Here is an 18577-nt window from a genome sequence, read left to right as displayed (position 1 = left end):
TGATCGAGCAATTTCTTGCAAGCTAGCTTCTGTAAAGATGAATCACTGTGCATACACGATGAGTAGTGGGTGGGCAAATACGGGTCCGTAGTTTGGGTTCGGTTTCTTTTCTCATTTTTGCTTTAGTTTAAAGGTAACATACAGTAGTTGCAGCAAAAAAATATTTCATGAGAAATTCTTTTAAATCAGAGCTTATTGTCACCATATTATCATATATCTAGATCTGGTCCATTCATGTACACTTATCTTTGTAAAATCATGAAACCTTAGCTCAAAACCAACAATTCTGATGATTGCTAACACAGAAAATAATATGTTGGACAGTGGATTAATATTGCTTGGAAAAATACCTGATATTTGATGGAATTCCATGCTTTATTTTTCCAATTTCTCAGAAATTGTGTGTTTTCTCCCAACAGCCATTTAGCACATATCTTTTATTCACACAAACTTGGCTGGTAATTTTATTTGATTCTGTTGGAACTCATTTTGAGATCGTTACCACAACTGGTATTTATCTTTAATCATCAATATTCACAGCTGCACCATTTCTTGAGTTAGGGAAATAACCTTGAATGACCAATTAAAATGCATTTTCAAAATAATGTGTCAAAGGAATTTGTATCCTGGGAAGAAGGTCCTCTATGAAATGTTCAAGATGTCATTGTTTCCTATGTCTGTTTCAAAGCACGGATTACAGTGATATCATAACTATACAACTTTGATAATGATGATGATGACAATGATGATATAATTTTTGTAAAGCACAGAAACTAAGCAATTATCATTCTGAGGTGTTAAATCATTTTTTAAGAGGCTCAAAACATGGAGTAGTGTATGTAGTGCTTTGTAACTGAAAGGAAAATGCACTATATCAAATGTTCTTTGGATTGAATTGGGTAAATAATTTACTGAATATATATACACGTACATTCATGGCATACCAAAATTAATGATTATTTCATTAATTCAGTGTTTCATTTAACATATCAAAACTTGTCCGGAATGCCTAATGTTAAGGGGAAATTTATTCCAAAGGCTTTAATTGTGCTGCCAAAAACTATATCCAAGGGTTACTTTGTACAAATATGACGGTTTTTGTCATCTTTCCATCTCTACATATGGCATTTAGATTAGTACTCTTTGAAGCAAGCAGAGTCTGATGGCTTTACATCCTTACTGAGGGACATGTTATGAGCATATAACTAAGAGAATGGGTTGACTTGGTTTCAATTCTTGGTTGCCTCATGAACAATAGCAGATTCACTCTTAATGAATACAGATGCTACATAACATATGTATATTGGCACAGCTATCTTCATAAGATAGAAACATGTTTTGAGTGAATTTGTTCATCTTTCAATATTTATTGAAGAGATATCAAAAACAGTGTCAAAGTAAATACAAATAGGAATCATTAATGTATTGACTGATTTTTTAATCTTTCAATATTTATTAAATAGATATCAACCACAACAGTCACAAAGTGCATACCAATCTTTAATGTTTTGACTGAATTGACAATTCCAATTAAGTTCTGACCTATGTAGATAATCTTCATTCCATACAACAATCTCTCTTCCTTGAGACAATGTATTTTCACGTTTCACGTCACTCTTTATTTTTACGTAAAGAAATCATGAGTCAATGATACACGACCAAAATATGTTTGTTCCAATGACTTTTCTTAATAGTCCACAGAATAGGAATGGATTGAAGATTAGAAATACAACCTATATTTTGCAAGACGCAGAGTTGATAGAACTGCATGATTCATAATTCAAAGTTGACCTATCCCATTACGAAATACTGACACTCTATATAGAAATTGTCAAATGGACTAACTATCCATAAAGGAAGGTTCACTAGACTATATTCAGTATGAAAGATGCCCATAAAGATCACAGATAGCAAACAGGAAATAAAATGAAAGTGTTTGAGAGAAAGCAATACAGCTCTAGATCTCGCTCCATAAATATTAGAACACCCAGGCGACGCTCGATGGTAACTCGACCATTCATATATAAAGATGAAGGCTTGTAAGCCTGTATTGCAGGACAACTCCCCTGCGGTCCATTCCTGGAGGACATCTCCAGCAGAGAAGAGTTCCTCGGAGGACAATTCTCCAGGAGAACACGTTACCCAAGCTGTTCTTAAGATAAGAGCGACTTTAAGAACGACTGGTGATCCTTTCTTGTGGTAAATGATATAATAAATTGGCGATGGTTTATCGCGTAAGAAAGAATCACCAGTTGTTCTTAAAGTCGCTCTTAACTTTAATACGAACAGCTTCATGAAACAGCCCCCAGAAGCTATTTCTTTCAAGGGGACTCGTCAGTCACTGAGGAAGTTGTCCTAAAACACTATACTCTGCTTTAAGGCCCTCATTGTCAGAAGAGATCTCCATTGCAACATGGTAAAAAAACTATAGACTGCATATTTTTAGCAAAAATAACATTTATTTCATTGCATACATTAAGAAAAGTCCAATTGCAAATGCATGGTTTTGGCAAAGGGTGCCTGCTGAAGCAGGATAATACACAGAATCTGCATTGTCCATGGTTTTGTACCATGGTACGATTGAAACCTGGCCAGCCAACGTTTGCATGGATTTAAAATAATTCATGGGTGGGGGTTCACAACTCAGGTAATTGATATACAATATTACAGCTTAACCCATAAACTCCCTAATTATCTTATTCTCATAGCCTAATTTGCTACTTAAGGGGTCATTCCAGTCCAGTGGTCAATTAAGTTAATTGTGGAGGAAACACATGTACTACATCACAGGGGGGTGTGCCTCAAAATGAAACAAGATTTCGGTATAACATGCTTTCTGGATAAGTTTAAACATTAGATTTTGATATAGGTTATGCCCTGTTACAGTCTTACTCCCAACCTGTTTTTTTTTCCTTTCCTAAAAAGCTGAAAATAGCCTTTTATCCACCTGCCAATAATTAGTGCAGTATAGTAATAGCTTGTAGCATACAAATTTCACACAATATCTTCTTTGTTAATGGGTAATTTGTATCGGTAGGAGGAAGTAAACATAGTTAACCACATCTACATTTAACAGTCAGTTGTCATCTGAAAAAAATAACTTTGCAATATTTACCAGCAAAAATCGAACAAAGTTGCAAACAAAACAAAATGGTGCCAAAGGGGAAAATGGTGACATGCAAAGACAGAAAGTAAATACTGAAAATGGTAGAAAAGGGAAGTGCTGCCCGAAATATCAAATGGATAATAGAATGTTTTTTAAACAAATACTTTTGACTGTGACACATCTGGGCCCTGTCTTACAAAGAGTTGCGATTGATCCGATCAAACACAACTATGGATGGCCAGCAAGTTTAACAACCAAAATGCAAATTTGTTCAAAATATTTTCTAGATATGATGTATTTATACATTCACTGTTCTCTTGAAATTTCAGTGTGATTCTCTTTGTTTACTAAGGAGATTGTGCAAATTTTGGTATGGATGGATTTCCATACAGAACTTGAGATTGATCAAATCAATCGTAACTCTTTGTAAGACGGGGCCCGGGACTCAAGGCAACTCGGAGAAAACAATCAATCGAACGGGCAATGCAGACAAATCTACTTCACATATGAAACAAAATACAAAAAATAGCAAGTAATCATATGAAGTGTATCAAGGATTATCTCGAACACATGCTCTTAATTAATTTCAAAGGACATTGCATTCTTACTGCTTCGGATCGGTGAGCCTGAAAGGTCTATGAACTTCCATAAGACAGGATATTATTACCCAATGAACAGCACACTTTTAACACTTCACTGAGCAAATTAATAAAGGCTATGCCCCAAAAGATATTGCTGCAAAAATAGTATAAACTAACTGCACTAAGCTCAAATCATGTCACTCAATTTGAGATAATTTGGAAGGATTAGGCCGTCAATATTTTGAAGATTATGCATTTCCTCTCTGAAATTGAGCAATGCGTACGACTCGACTCGCAACAGTAGCCTTGCAGGTGCAGTTTAAGTAGTGCTTCAGGACATAATTTAATAATGCAAGTTATTTCCCAAACCAATAAGATCTGAATGGAGCGAAGGTGACGAGAAGGGCTGGGTCTTCATAAAGCGTGCTGCAAAATGCAAGCACCAGCTAACTCAGTAAACAAATACATATCTTAACTCTAATCCAATATATAAGATTAACTGGAGAGATAACTTATCCAGTAGCTAATCTGTTGAGTATTATTGAGTGATATATTAGATTGGAGTGATACAGAAGTAGGAATCAAGAATATTACTCTCATCTGAAACTGGGGCCATGTATTTTGTTTTTTCTCCCATGATGCATCTGTTGACCCATTTTGATAATCCATTTTATCCTGAAGCCGATTGCAATCGATGCATGCCTGCCTGATACAATGGTTATATAGTTTGGCCCACATTCATGAAAAATTGCACCCCCATGCCATGTGAACGGGGGCAGATCCAGGATTCCGAAACTGAAAGGTCATAAAAACTGGGGTATAAACTTCTTCAAAAATCACCTGACCAGATTTAAAGGTTCTCACCTCCCCCCTCCCCCGGATGCTATTGCTGACATAAGGGTTAGAACAGGAAAAAGGTGAGGTATTTTTCACATAAAAAGGGAATGCAAGGGCAATTTTTGCCCGCTGTGCACCCCCCCCCCCACCTCCCCCTCCCACCCACCCTGAAAACTCCTGGCCTGGATCTGCGTGTAAATAAATAGAACAAGCCTTGTGGCACCGTGAGAGGAAAAGGTGCAGAAAAGATGAAGGCAAGATATTGATTCCTCCAGGAATCATAATATGAATGAGAAACATGAACATGTGAGGAGACAGAAGGGTCCGTCTCACAAAAAGTTGCAACTGATTCGCAATTCACTTCAATCTCAACCATGTATACCACATTCATACTGACAGCAGAGGTGGAGTTACTCCGGAGTCAAGAAGGAATTACTCCACTTTGGAGGCTAAAATGAATATTCTGAGATTATTTTGATTATTTTGATTATTTCGATCCTGATTCAAAGTTGAGTACTCAACCCACTTCAAGAAGAGGGTTACAAACGCAGTTCACGTAACGTCATTCATTTCCGCATAGGGAGAAACCATGAAATCAAATGCAGCTACACCGCTGCGGAGCTTGCCAGTTTGGAAGGGGGTGTATATAATGTCGGTCTGCAGTACAAGCGTATCAACTCTCTCCAGAGTTACTCAGGAGTAACTCCACTTCGCCTTCAGTATGAATACACCTGTAGAAGCACATTACTTTGGATTGAGAATTTATGTTTATTATTATAAACATGATTCCTTTGTGAATAAACAGAGCAATGTGACAAGTCAAAGGAGAACATTTTGTCAATTAACAAAACAAAAAAAACCAAGAGGATTTCAACAAGAAGAAACAAACTTTGAGATAAATTGCACATTAAGGTAATGTTTGTATGAAGAATGCCAGTAATATAATTTTGTAGCATTATCAGTCAATATTTTATCTGTTGAAAAGCAAGGATGACGAAAGGGATAGATATTAAAATGAAGGACCAAGGGTACTCCAGAAAGTGGTTCTATCAGAATCTCGCCTTGTTTAGCAATCATGTGAAAGTTATGACTTATCAGCAAGCTTTGAATTTATCTTGGATATACATGGTGAAATCAAACCATGTTTTTAAGAAATGAAAGTTGGGAAAGGGGAGAAGTGACAAGGAGATGGTCGGGGAGTGGCAACGAAAAAGGAAACAAAATAAAACAGATTGTAAAAATTCAGGTCAGAGTATTTGCTCACATAATAAGGCAACATCACAACAAAAACACATAGTGGAGTTAGGAAAATCACTAGATCTAGTCTCGCAGGGGCGTTATCTTCAAAAGAAATCGCAAGTCGGAAGTCGGAAGGATCCCGGTGACCTTGATATAGAAAGGTTAGACCCTAGGAGGAGGGGGAAGTGCCAAAAATAGGATGCCATCCCTAGAGGGTCTGTTAAGATGGATGTTGGCTTCGGGAGAAGGGGAGGATTTCCATTCCGTTGACCGCATCATCATGGAAGTAGGATATTAACATGAAGCAATGTTGTCCATTCCAGGATTTGGTTATTACCACAAGTTTGTATGTTCAGTATTTTCATGACAGCCTTCTGTATGGCACTTCATACTTCGAAACAAAATAGAATTAGTGTATTCAATTCTAATGTAGTTGCTGACTACAGAATTCTGTAACAACATATATGTAATTTTTTTTCATTTCTTCAATATCAAATTTCCTTTGTATTGCAATGTAAATTATTTGAATGTTTTTTATGGACCCCACGGAAGAACAGAGTAATTATGTTAATGACACTAAAATGGGTAATCCTTTTGATTATCTATTCAACATATTTGCAATTCATTTGTTTATTTCAATTGATGCCATCTATGTTATTGTTTATGTTATATATACATATTTATGTATTGTGTTTTTTAATAATTAGAAAATAAATAAACAAAACAAACAGACAATATATTATCATCACTATCAAGAAGGGTTCTAAACATCTGAAATCAATGAAAATTAAAAAATAACAATTTTTTTTATATGTTAACTACTAGTTAAATAAAAACATCCAGTCTTAAATAGTCTCAATCAATTGCCCAACATTCAAAATACAAGATGTTGTCGCCCAGGTGACAATAGCTTCAAGAAAATCACATTCGTTCGATCCACTCAATCCCTTTAAAAAATCAATTGAATTATTTAACTGAACAAGGAGAGAAGAAGTTGTAGATATAGAAGTCTAACCGCAGACTGTTCAAGAAGATTCAATGCAGCGTGGCCTTCTTGCCGAGCGATATCATTGTGATTCGGTGAACAGCATGTTTTATGCACACTCCTATCTTCTATACACTCACTGCTAGGAGGCACAAAAGGAGGGTCCATATGACAAAATATCCACTGATTAAATCTTGCTAAAACCAATTGGAAAGCACAACATTTCTAAACAAATTTATAAAGGAAGAAGAGTGAAACACGTATCTATAGGCTAATACAAAGCATATGCTCCATCAAATGTCTATAGATTTCATCTTGCTCAAAAAGATCAGGAGGATTTTTTTAGATTTTCAAATAAAAAGGAATAAAACTCATGTACAATCTCACATAAAAATCACTGACAGTTTTCAAGAAAATACCTAGGTTTACATGGCGACATTCTCCACTCCCTGGGGGGTGGAGGATGTGCATACATTGTAAGTGGGGAATGACTGCGATTACTACCTTGGGCAATAATAAATCTGTTAACTCTAAATATACGTCTCAAGTGCCCTATATTTTATCATCATTCCTATGACTTTATTAGAGATATATCTTTTTCAAAGCTTTTTACATACGTCAAACATCTATGAAAATGATCTTTCTAATCACTTGATGCTTACCTTAACATCCTTTAAAAAATCCTCAAATATTCAAAATCAAACTGGTCAATACAAGCAAATCTAATGATTTTCAAGATTTCCATTTTGGCCTGTACCTAAAAAAGGTAAACATATGCCTGAAAATAATCCACTTGACCATAAAGAAATTCTGTTTCTCATTTCTATTTGTCCCCTCCATATGGATGCATTTTTAGAATTTATCCTGAATTTCAATATACCCTATAACTACCATATATATTCCCATGGCCCTCTGCCAAAATCTGAACTGAACTCTGAAAAAAACCACTGCTGTCATCAACAATAAAAGAATAAAGTTAGAAATGTCCAAAACGTGACACAAACTATTTCTTTCGCTAACTAAAAAGGGACAGATATCGGAACAACACCCCCATATAGATCAAATTATTCGCACAGTTGTCATGTATGGTGGGATATTTCTGGGCTAAGAAGCTAAACTCCTGTCAATTAGTATGAAATGGAAAGGAAATTTTCTCAAGATTCAATCATTCAAGGACACCATCATTTCCTTGTTTTCCCCCATATCTCATCCTCTTATATTCAACTTGTATTTCCCATTCTAATATGCTTTCCATCGCATGCAAAATCCCCCTTCCCTTTCTCTCATAAGGAATACTGTTTACAAGTTCTGTGCGGAAATTAGATTTCTATTTTCTTCTACCATATGCTGGTGGCAAATAAAAACATCGAAAGGAAAATTGCTTCTACACGAATGTCAAGACAAGATATCTTTCTTTCAATCAAATTTAGCAGTTATTTTGTCTGTTTTCTTACTTTATTCAGGTTCAGTAGTAACAGAGGTACCCCTGGAATTAGTCTATCGGTTGCCGTACTGCCTGTATATACATGGCATGAAATTGTCAGTTTTCATGAATTATTCCTTTCGCATTCATGACACTTGGCCCATATTAGACAGGGAGGGGGGAATTTCTATCCCATTTTGTTTTCACCATCTACATCAGAATTAACATTTGGTAAAAAAAACATAAAATGGGATTTTTAAAGTCATCATTTTCAACATTATCTTGACTTGACCTTTGTGTAGATATCAGAATCAACGGCTCCAATAGAGGTTCTATTGATCTCGACACCACTTCAACTTTTACACAGGCACGGAGCCAGCTCCGGGGCCAGCTTTAAAAGCCCACGCATATATGTATCGGAAGGGCCGTATGGTATCTTACACTGAACCAGACCTAACAGCTGACCCCTGAAGCAACACATCTCATCAGTCTACGATCGAGAGGAAAAAACAGGGAGATAAAATACTTTCTCATCTACCCTAGACTACAGTCTCATCAACCCCTGGCCAGAAATTGAAAATAAATTGAATTTCTCTCCCTGATTGGGCCGGGATCAGATTTGTGGTTACGATTACTCACACATTTAACGGTCAACCATCACCGTGCATACAGTGAAACGCATCAGGGGGACATTATGCATTATCGCCTTGGGATATCTTGTAAAAACTAGAAAGACTTGTAGCCTAAATATTTGAGGTGATCTTCATATTAAACAAATATCTATATTCAAACCTGAATTCTGTATTATTATAGTGATTACTTTTAAGTATGATCATCATTACTTGGCATTTCTTACAACAATAGACACATTCTCAATGCAAAATATATTGTTTTTCATTTTTTTTATAATACATTATGCAATAAAAAAATGTTCTTGTTAATACATCATTATGAACCAACAAAAACATGAAAAATGTAATAAGATGGAGAAGGCAACATCACAAAGAGGCTTGGACGTTGTTGAATTAAATGACTATATATTAACAGATCTATGGTTTATTAACGCAGGCCAGGCAGCCATAGTATAGCGAGCTGAAGATATTAGATATTGATACTGATATCGTACATGTAACAGAAAACAAATGGAGAACATTTTGGAAGGTTTGTAAATAGTGACCAAATCTTCCTGTAATGTAAACACCAACAAATCAGAAACTTCTATACACCCTGTATTCCTGCATGAAAAATCTCATTATATGACTTGTCTAGATACTAGCAGCATCCGCATATATATGTACATGCATGCATATGATGTAAATATTATCTCATACTCATGCATTGTCACAGTTAAACTTCAAACATGATCACATATAATAGTAATACCACAACTAGACATATAGACATGTGTCGATTGGATATGCATATAAACAATGCCTTATGCAGGGCGCGACAAACCCGCTTGCCCGCTTGCCCGGGGCAAGTGAAAATGACGTGCGGGCAAGCACTTCTCAAAGTCAATTGCCCGATCGGGCAAGTGGTTGTTGCGTCTTTTTTTCTGTACCGTACCTCGTTTTTCCATAAATCATCCAAAATCCACACTCAAAATCATGAATAAGCCTTAAAAAATAGCGAGTAGTGCAGTTTCAAATTCCGAAATTGCGTTATTTTTTCTGTACCACGTATTTCCATACATGGTACCAGGTATGAAAAAAATCAACGCAATGGCCGGGAAACAGTTGAATGTAGTATAGGGGTCCATTATAACTACCACCATGTGCAATTTCTAATGCACATTTCCCCCCTTCCGATATCACAATTCTGTGATAAAATAATTAGAATTACACAGGAAATAAATCACAGAGTCTAGTAACCTCGCATTGGTGAGTTGTCATTTGGCTTTGCTCTTCAAAACGGCCTATTAACATCCAAAATAACTTGCCGTATTTGTTAATTACGACTTAAAATTCATTTGTTTCCCTTTTTGAGGGGATGAGGTAAATATCAGACAATAAATCATCAAACAAAGCTCCATCTATTTTACTAGGCCGGCGGGAGACTCACACACGTGCGCATACTAGCTAGCCAGTCTGAGCTCTGTCTCTCTGCCAGAGCTCTGGGGGACAATTCGCTCAGTAAAGGCCTCAAATATGGTGATTTTCTGTTTCAGACAGAGTTTACATTTCGGGTATATTCAAAACTTCCAATAAAGTTTGATGATTTCTTCATTGTTATGTATATTTAAGTTATTAATGAATACATTCTCACCAAATTCAGACTCCCCCATAGAGAAATGCAATTTTCGTAGAAGTCTGCGTTTTCAAAGAACTTCAGGAAAAGTTAGGGTATGTGGGCCTTTATTACGGTACATGGCCGAGTACAGGTTATTGTACTGGAATAGGCGAAGTAGAAATTAGATATTGAATTCATTTATATCAAAGTTCAACTCACAGTCACACCCACACAAACACACGCACACACACACACACACCCACCCAAGATTCTAAGCATAGTGAAAAAATTACTTAAAAATCATACAATATTAAACAATGTTAGTAATAATTCATTAATAAGTGAACAGGTATTCCTCAAAATAGAAAAAAAGTAGCATGTGAAAACATGTAGATAAAAATTATTGACCGAGTGCAACATCATAAAATGATGAAGAAAAGACTTGATGGTTAACAACTAATTAAGAGCTGAACATTTTTCACTGGCTTTCTTTATAGTTTCCAACTACGGTAAATGAAAGCAATTCTAAGGAAATATGGTAAGCAGGTAGCCATTTCGTGGATTTAAAGATGCAAAATATGAAATTTTAGCAACTTTTGTTGAAGGGTTTTTTAAAACCTTAAATGCCCATAAAATATCGATTTTTTTATCTCCAAAATAAACGTAAAGACTCAGGCCTACGTTGCTGAAAATATCCTTTTCAATGCGTGTTCTCTTATACTGGACATGATTCTCAATTGTTATTTTGTATACCTTAATAATAATAAGAGTAATGCCGTCATAATGAAAAAATTATTCAAAAAATTGGGCAAGCAGTTTTTTCTCTCGGGCAAGCAAATTTTTTCATCACTTGCCCAACAGGGCAAGTGACGAAAAAAATTTTTGTAGAGGCCTGCCTTATGTTAATAGGATTAACCTCTGTGTAAGCCACTTAACATCTTGAATTATCTCATTAAATTGGTGAATAGCCTGTCATCGTATAATCGTGAGATTGACAAAGAGGATAGATAACAATACAGAAATCCATGTAAAAATAGAGCGTGTTTACTCCAACTTTGAGCGAGAAGAGAAAGGAGACTTGAGCATCTCCTCTCCTAATGAAACGGTGTTCATGGTTACCGTGACGATAATGGAGGTCACCCTGATGACTCATCGGTGATACCAATGTGTCATAATGATGATCATAATCATATTACAGGGAAAATACCTGAACTGATGCATGATGGGTATAAACACAAGATGTGATTGTGCTGATATATCAATGATTCATAATGTCTGGTTGCATCTAATCTTAATATTGATTAAAATTTCATAGGAATCAAAAGACAAAGGATTTGGTCACTGTAGTTACACAGTGTTTTTTCAGAGAAAGATGACCAGGTGCTGGTCATTTGGATTTCTTTATCATCTGATTCATTTCCAATATGCAATAAAAAGTAGCAAATATATTCACACAATGATGAGGAAAATAGATTGGGAATAATATGATCAATATTCATACATCATTTAGGTTATATACTTGAGATTTTTGCTATATTTTTCATATGGATAGAAAAAATATGGATTCTGCATGTATTAGTAAAAAGTTTTTTCAAGAAAATTCAAATTTTAAAAATAGACATGGTACTAGTATTACAAAATTCTGATGAGAAGTATTATACTCTTTTAATAATGCTCAAAAACATAAATGAGTATAGTAAAAAAAATAGAAATAAATTATAAGGAAGAATACAAATGAGCATATACATAATCATGTTTATAATTTGTGACATTTACATACTTGTAAATAAAATATGAACAATATTCTTTTTTTTATGTATGAACAATTATTCTTTATTCCATGCTGTTTTGCCGAAAAATGCATTCCAAATAGAAGATATTCATTTTTAGACTTCATCAAGTCAGAAGTTTAGAGTAATTTGACCAAGGTAATAAAAAACAACTTATTATTTCACCATGACTAAAGACTTGAAGGTATACGACCTGACATGTTGGTTTATTCATGAATCCGTTACATGTCAAAAGTGCAATTTTACAAGGATCTGACGGGATTGAGCAGAAGAAAGCAATAAAAGAAGATTCCGCATCTTCATCCTACTCCTTCTTTATTCAATCCCATCTCAAAACACTCTTTCAAAATTAAGGTCTCACTCTGCAATATGTTGGCGTATCTAGGTCAATATCTGAGTTTTGTTAACTTTCCTTTTATTTTTGTTTCGGTCCATCTGTTCTAGTTGTTGCTTGAAAAAGTTGCTGTTTGATACCGAGCCAGTCCTCAAACTTGGTGAAAATATATTAAGGTTTGATAAATATACAGAATATTCATTTTCAAACTTTTGATTCATTGTCAAATTAAGTTGAAAAGTATAGTATAAATACTTGTGAAATATGTGTGAATAGCGTAACATAATATTTAGATTAAATTTTTGTGTGTGTGTCAAACCAAGAAGCAAATTCCTGATAATTAGCATACTTTATCTGTACAGTAAGATATGACGAAAGTCCAATATACAATTGAACTTTTATAAACAAAAATTAAACTTTAATTATGGAGGCTTTATTGTTTGAAATATTGTTTTTCAATGTTGTCACACATGTCAACAGAAAATGGTTCCAAAAGAAAAAAAATATTAACAGTATGGAGGAACTTATATTCTGCTTGCTGAATAATTATAATCCACACCATTTAAAAAAAGTAGACGTAAACAAAGAGGATCGAGAGATAGGAAGATAGATGGATAGGTCTGACACCTTGAAGTGAGCATTATATTTTTTTAATCTACTCTTCCTGATGATATTAACACTCTCGATCATCGAAGGATACCATACCATAAGAAAAGGGGAAATCTCTGAAAGTATCGCGATATTGGCGGCTGGCCCCAGGGGTGCCGAACACAACAATGAAACCTAATACGTGCCACTATCGGTTACATAGGTCCTCAGGAGTGTGTTGTATGGTATCCGATACCAGCTCAATCTATTGTGTCTGGGGTTATAACAAAAGGGGCTCTAGAAAGTGGAATAGATTTAAGAACAGGGAATGGCAGGCAAGGGGGGGGTGGAAATTTGCATGAAGTTATGATATTAGGGTGTTCAATTTTTGTCTGTTTCAAATGGCGGTAGAAAGAAAATGTTTGTGAAACTAGGTAAATAGATCACTGAATGAGGTTTTTGCGACTTTGCCAAGTATATTATTAAGCTACAAATATTTGAACAGGAGATATAATTACAATGTCAATTTCGACAATGCCATGGGAACCACAAGTAAATATATCGGCTTACACTTGTGGTATTTGATACCATGAGATTCAGCGTGTCATATCAATATAGAATATAGAAAAAAACAGTTACAAGAGAGTGTGAAGGAATCTATTGAGATGAGTAGAGTAGTATAGGAAGAACAAAGGAAGAATGAAACAACATAACCATAATGAACAAGAGGAATGAAATATGGATCATAAAGAACAAAAAGAATGAAACAAAATAATCATAAAGAAGGAGAATGAAAACACATAATAATAAAGAAGAGGAAGAATGAAACATAATTATAAACAAGAAGAATGAAATAACATAATCACAAAGAACAAGAAGAATGAAACAAAATAATAATAAAGAAGAAGAAGAATGAAACAATATAATCACGAAGAATGAAACAAAATAATAAAGAAGAGGAAGAATGAAAGAACATAGGCCTAATCATAAAGAACAAGAAGAATGAAACAAACTCATCATAAAGAACAAGAAGAATGAAACAACATAATCATAAAGAAGAGGAAGAATGAAACAAAATAATAATAAATAACAAGAAGAATAAAACAACACATCATAAAGAACAAGAAGAATGAAACAACATAATCATATAGAACACTAGAAAACACTTATATACTAGCATATTGAGGCTTATCTTACATGACTAGATTATACATTTACAAAAAAAGAGAAATAAAAGAAATGAAAGAGAAGAGAGAAAATATCATCTTGTTTACTTCAAACCTTTTTTGTTTACAACAAACCATTTCACTAGACTAAGTGATCATCTGTTGATGAGAAAGTGTAGGATTACAGGATCACTTTAATAAACCATAATTACTTTCAAATTCTTGTCTTAATATTTACCAAGCCATGAACTTGCCATGTCTCATTCTTTAATATGAAGTGACATCATTTTATGAGTTTACCAGGAAAGCACCTGCTCAAAAGGGGTGTAATGCGCAGACCTGGCTGCAATAACTTAACCTGCGTTCACACATGTAGAAAACTGGAAGGGAATTCCATGGAACCCGGAGTATACCCCCTCCTATCTTGTGATCAGAATTAATGGTTGCAGAGAATTATCAGCGCTAAGTACTTTCAAATGTCCCAATGAAATAAAGCAATGTTCCATAACCTGCTTGCCGGTGCAGGCGATGCTTGTTAAGTAGTGCTTTATTTTGTTGGGCATGACAGGAGAAGCACACAAGCACCGATTCATCTACCCATTCCTCTCGTGATCGATCCATAGAGTTTGAGAACAGAATTTGGAGGAGAGCGCGATCTTGGGAGCAAAACTGATAGGGCACAGCTGTTTTTTTTTATCAATCATGTGCAAGTGTGATGTTGGTACAGATATGGGGTAGCCTGCAGGCACAGGACCTGATTGGAACTTTGCTCAACAAGTGTGCCGCCACACAAAGACTAGCATATACAAAAATTGCTTTGAGCGAGAGGCCTTTAGTACACAAGGCATAAGTAGGCTGCAATTCAGACCCTTTACATGAGTGAAGGGTTTGCACAGCAGACTAGATATAGGGTCCCATTCACATCCATGTTATTGCAAAGTACAGCCCTCATCTTCAGGCATAGAATGAAACTTTGATTAGCAAGTGGGTCTTCACATAAGACTAGCACTTATAAAACTACTTCATTTGAGCAAGAGGGCCTTCAGTACACAAGGTACTGTAGGCTGCATATTCAGACCACTTTACTCGAGAAAAGTGTTTGCGCTGCAGACCAGTACAGCACCTGATACCCGTAAATTGCACGACCTCTCCAAGGTTCAGAAAGACTGTATCCAAGTTACATAGAAGGTGTGAACGGTTTGATTGGGACACTTTCCTCTCCTCTCTCCGACGATAGTCTGAATCTAGGGTTAGAAATATGAAGGGTATCATTTCACTTAATTGGATGCTGGGAGGGTCCAGGATGGGAAAAAAAATGAGAGGTCGGTTGAGGTATGAAATTAACTTTATTGACAAGCAGACGGAAGATTTACTAAGCTCAAACACAAAATCTTCTCAGGAAAAACCCAGATCGAGACGATATTGGAAAACAAGTCTTATTGTAAGACATGCACATCGCTATTGAGTTGAGTTTTATATTCCTATGGCAGAGGACAGAGCGTAAGGAGCTGAATACTGATGAAAAAGATATTTGATTGTTTTCTTCACAGAAAATCTTCACAGAAGATCTATAGTACATGTAACTTTGATAAATCGAAGCACTGAATTTGTCAGTATTGCAATTGCAACGGCCAAAGGCATCATATTGTCTGTTTGTGTTGTATCTGTGTCTGCAGGTATATTTCAATGGATCATGATGATTGGCACTTGTGATCTTCAAAAGCATTTGGGGCTGCACAATGTTGCATATTTGAGAATTTTTGTTCTTTTCTTTTTTTCTAAATTCAGAATTTTCTCAATTCCAATTTTGTGCAGTTTTTGCCCCAGATGGACCAGGGGAACGTTTCATGAAAGTTGTCAGCGCTGACAAGTTGTCTTTCTCCGACAGTTACCAAAGTAACGGTCAGAGGCCAGTGCCTTTCAGCCAATCAAAACCAAGGATTTCACTGAAATTGTCAGCACTGACAATTTAGTCAGTGCTGATAACTTTCATGAAACACCCACCTGGTGTCCATCTGAATCAGGGATTTTAAGTATGATGACTCTCTTGCTTGTGTGTGAGTATTATGTTTTCCTTTTCAGAGTCCCTCCGCAAACAATCATTATTATTCCTCTCAGCTTCGTTTCTATTCTAATTCAAGATGAAATCATTCGGATCAATATCCATGTTGACTTAGAAGAGGTTTGGGTGCCACCAGAGAAAAATTAATCTTTCGCTTCTGACCAGCTTTGATCTTCAAGGGTTATAAGCCTTGCAATGGCATGTAGCTACATGGATGTCACTGTCTTGTTTAAGGAGAAAGCTAAAAGTGGGAAAGAAAACCGGACTATTGAAAAAAATTAAGGAGAGTTATGGCACAGTCACATTTTGCCTACAATGACAGTACGGCGAGTCGAAAACGGTTGTTTTTATAATGTTTTACCACCTTCATCCGTAAAGGGGCTGTTTTCGACAAAGGGTAAATGTGATTGCAGCATAAATGATGAATGAAGAGAGGGAAAAGGACATATAAAGTTTCAAAGGTAGAAGGGGAAGATGCAGAGTGACAAACAGAGCCAGAAATAGACAAATATACACATACAAACACACACAAACACACACAACAAACCAAAAGACAGAGAGAGAGAGGGAGAGACAGAGATAAGAATACATAAAAGAGCAGCCCCCCCCCCCCCGAAAAGGTATTAAAATCAAGGTGAATTTTATTTTCAAATTTCACAATACCACCTCATTTTGGCCGTAACAATTAGGGGTGTGGGGGTGCTTCCAAACTGAGAAAAAAAGAAAAAATCAATGGATTATGCAATGAATCAGGTGTTGCTATGTCAGTAAATGAACAAATCAGGCCTGGCATACTAAAAGTTCCCTTTACATTTAAGAGAAAAAACTAAAAACCAGCATCCATGGTCTACAAAAAGCACTCAGTAATCATAAGAAATAGGTTGCATGCTTAAATTGTTATCTATTAAGTACTAAAATGTGAGTTAATTGGACATTAGCCATGAACCACTTCCATTAGGGAACTATTTCCATCCCTATTCCCTTCAAAACTCAATAAAACGCTTCTATTTATTGGTCTCTATTGGGTAAAAAGATACATAATGTCTCCCACTCCTATTGATTTTTCCCCTTATTTTTACCAGGAGACCTTATCAAAGTACTTTTGTGTGTTGCCATAGAGAACGACGGTGCATAATGTTTTTGGCATTTCGTCTGTCCAGTTAAGCACAAACATTTGATTCCAAATGAAGCATATGCAAAGAGACATTTATATATATGTGGGGAAAGGTTTGTGGTGGAATGATTTTGAAATTGGAAGCTGGAATAGCGTATAGACAGCAGGATATTGTCTCACTTACAGAACCCTGGAGAGAGTATACATGAGAGTGATTAATGGAAATGAAGTTTTCGATTTAGATTTACAATGATTTGTGGAAGTAGGAAGGCAGTGAAAATGGTACAGATATAAATGAAAATCATTGTCAAAGTCAATGAAAGATTGATTATGTAGAACATTTTGATTAATGAATATCATACGTTTCATCTTACTTAGCATTTAATATTCATTTTTTTGTTGTAGTAGTAGTAGTAGTAGTAGTAGTAGTAGAAGTAGTAGCAGAAGTAGAAGTAGTAGTAGTAGTAGTAGCAGAAGTAGAAGTAGTAGTAGTAGTAGTAGTAGTAGTAGTAGTAGTAGTAGTAGTAGTAGTAGTAGTAGTAGTAGTAGTAGTAGTAGTAGTAGTAGTAGTAAGAGTAGTATGAGAAGAGGAGGAGTAATACAGTATACTGTAGTAAAAGTAGTGGTGGTGGTGGTGGAAGAAGTAATAGTAATAGCTATTGTTGTAGTTGTAGTATTAGCAGTAGGAGTAGAAAAATTAGGAGGAGCAGGAGTAGGAGTAAGGAGTAGTAGTAGTAGTAGCAGTAGTAGCAGAAGTAGTAAGAGAAGAGTAGTATTATAGTAGTAGTATTAGCAGTAGTAATAGTAGAGTAATAGTAGAAATAGTAGTAGTAGTAGTAGTAGTAGTAGTAGTAGTAGTAGTAGTAGTAGTAGTAGTAGTAGTAGTAGTAGTAGTAGTAGTAGTAGTAGTAGTAGTAGTAGTAGTTGTAGTAGTAGTAGTGGTAGTGGTAGTGGTAGTAGTAGTAGTAGTAGTAGTAGTAGTAGTAGTAGTAGTAGTAGTAGTAGTAGTAGTAGTAGTAGTAGTAGTAGTAGTAGTAGTAGTAGTAGTAGTGCTGTTGTCGGGAAGAAAAATCCATGTCGACATGTCGCTTAAAATTCAATCCCGACATCGACAATGTCGACA

General features: G+C 35.6%; 1 protein-coding gene across 1 annotated transcript in view; it reads right to left on the bottom strand.

The window, feature by feature from the left end:
- LOC121424729 (shootin-1-like) overlaps window positions 1–18577 on the bottom strand; it is a 43612-nt gene that overhangs the window by 22219 nt on the left and 2816 nt on the right. The window lies entirely within an intron of this gene.

Source organism: Lytechinus variegatus, chromosome 12 (genome assembly GCF_018143015.1).
Source record: "Lytechinus variegatus isolate NC3 chromosome 12, Lvar_3.0, whole genome shotgun sequence".
Classification (NCBI taxonomy): Eukaryota; Metazoa; Echinodermata; class Echinoidea; order Temnopleuroida; family Toxopneustidae; genus Lytechinus; species Lytechinus variegatus.
Note: the sequence above shows the minus strand (reverse complement) of the source record. Positions and strands in the feature narration are given on the sequence as shown.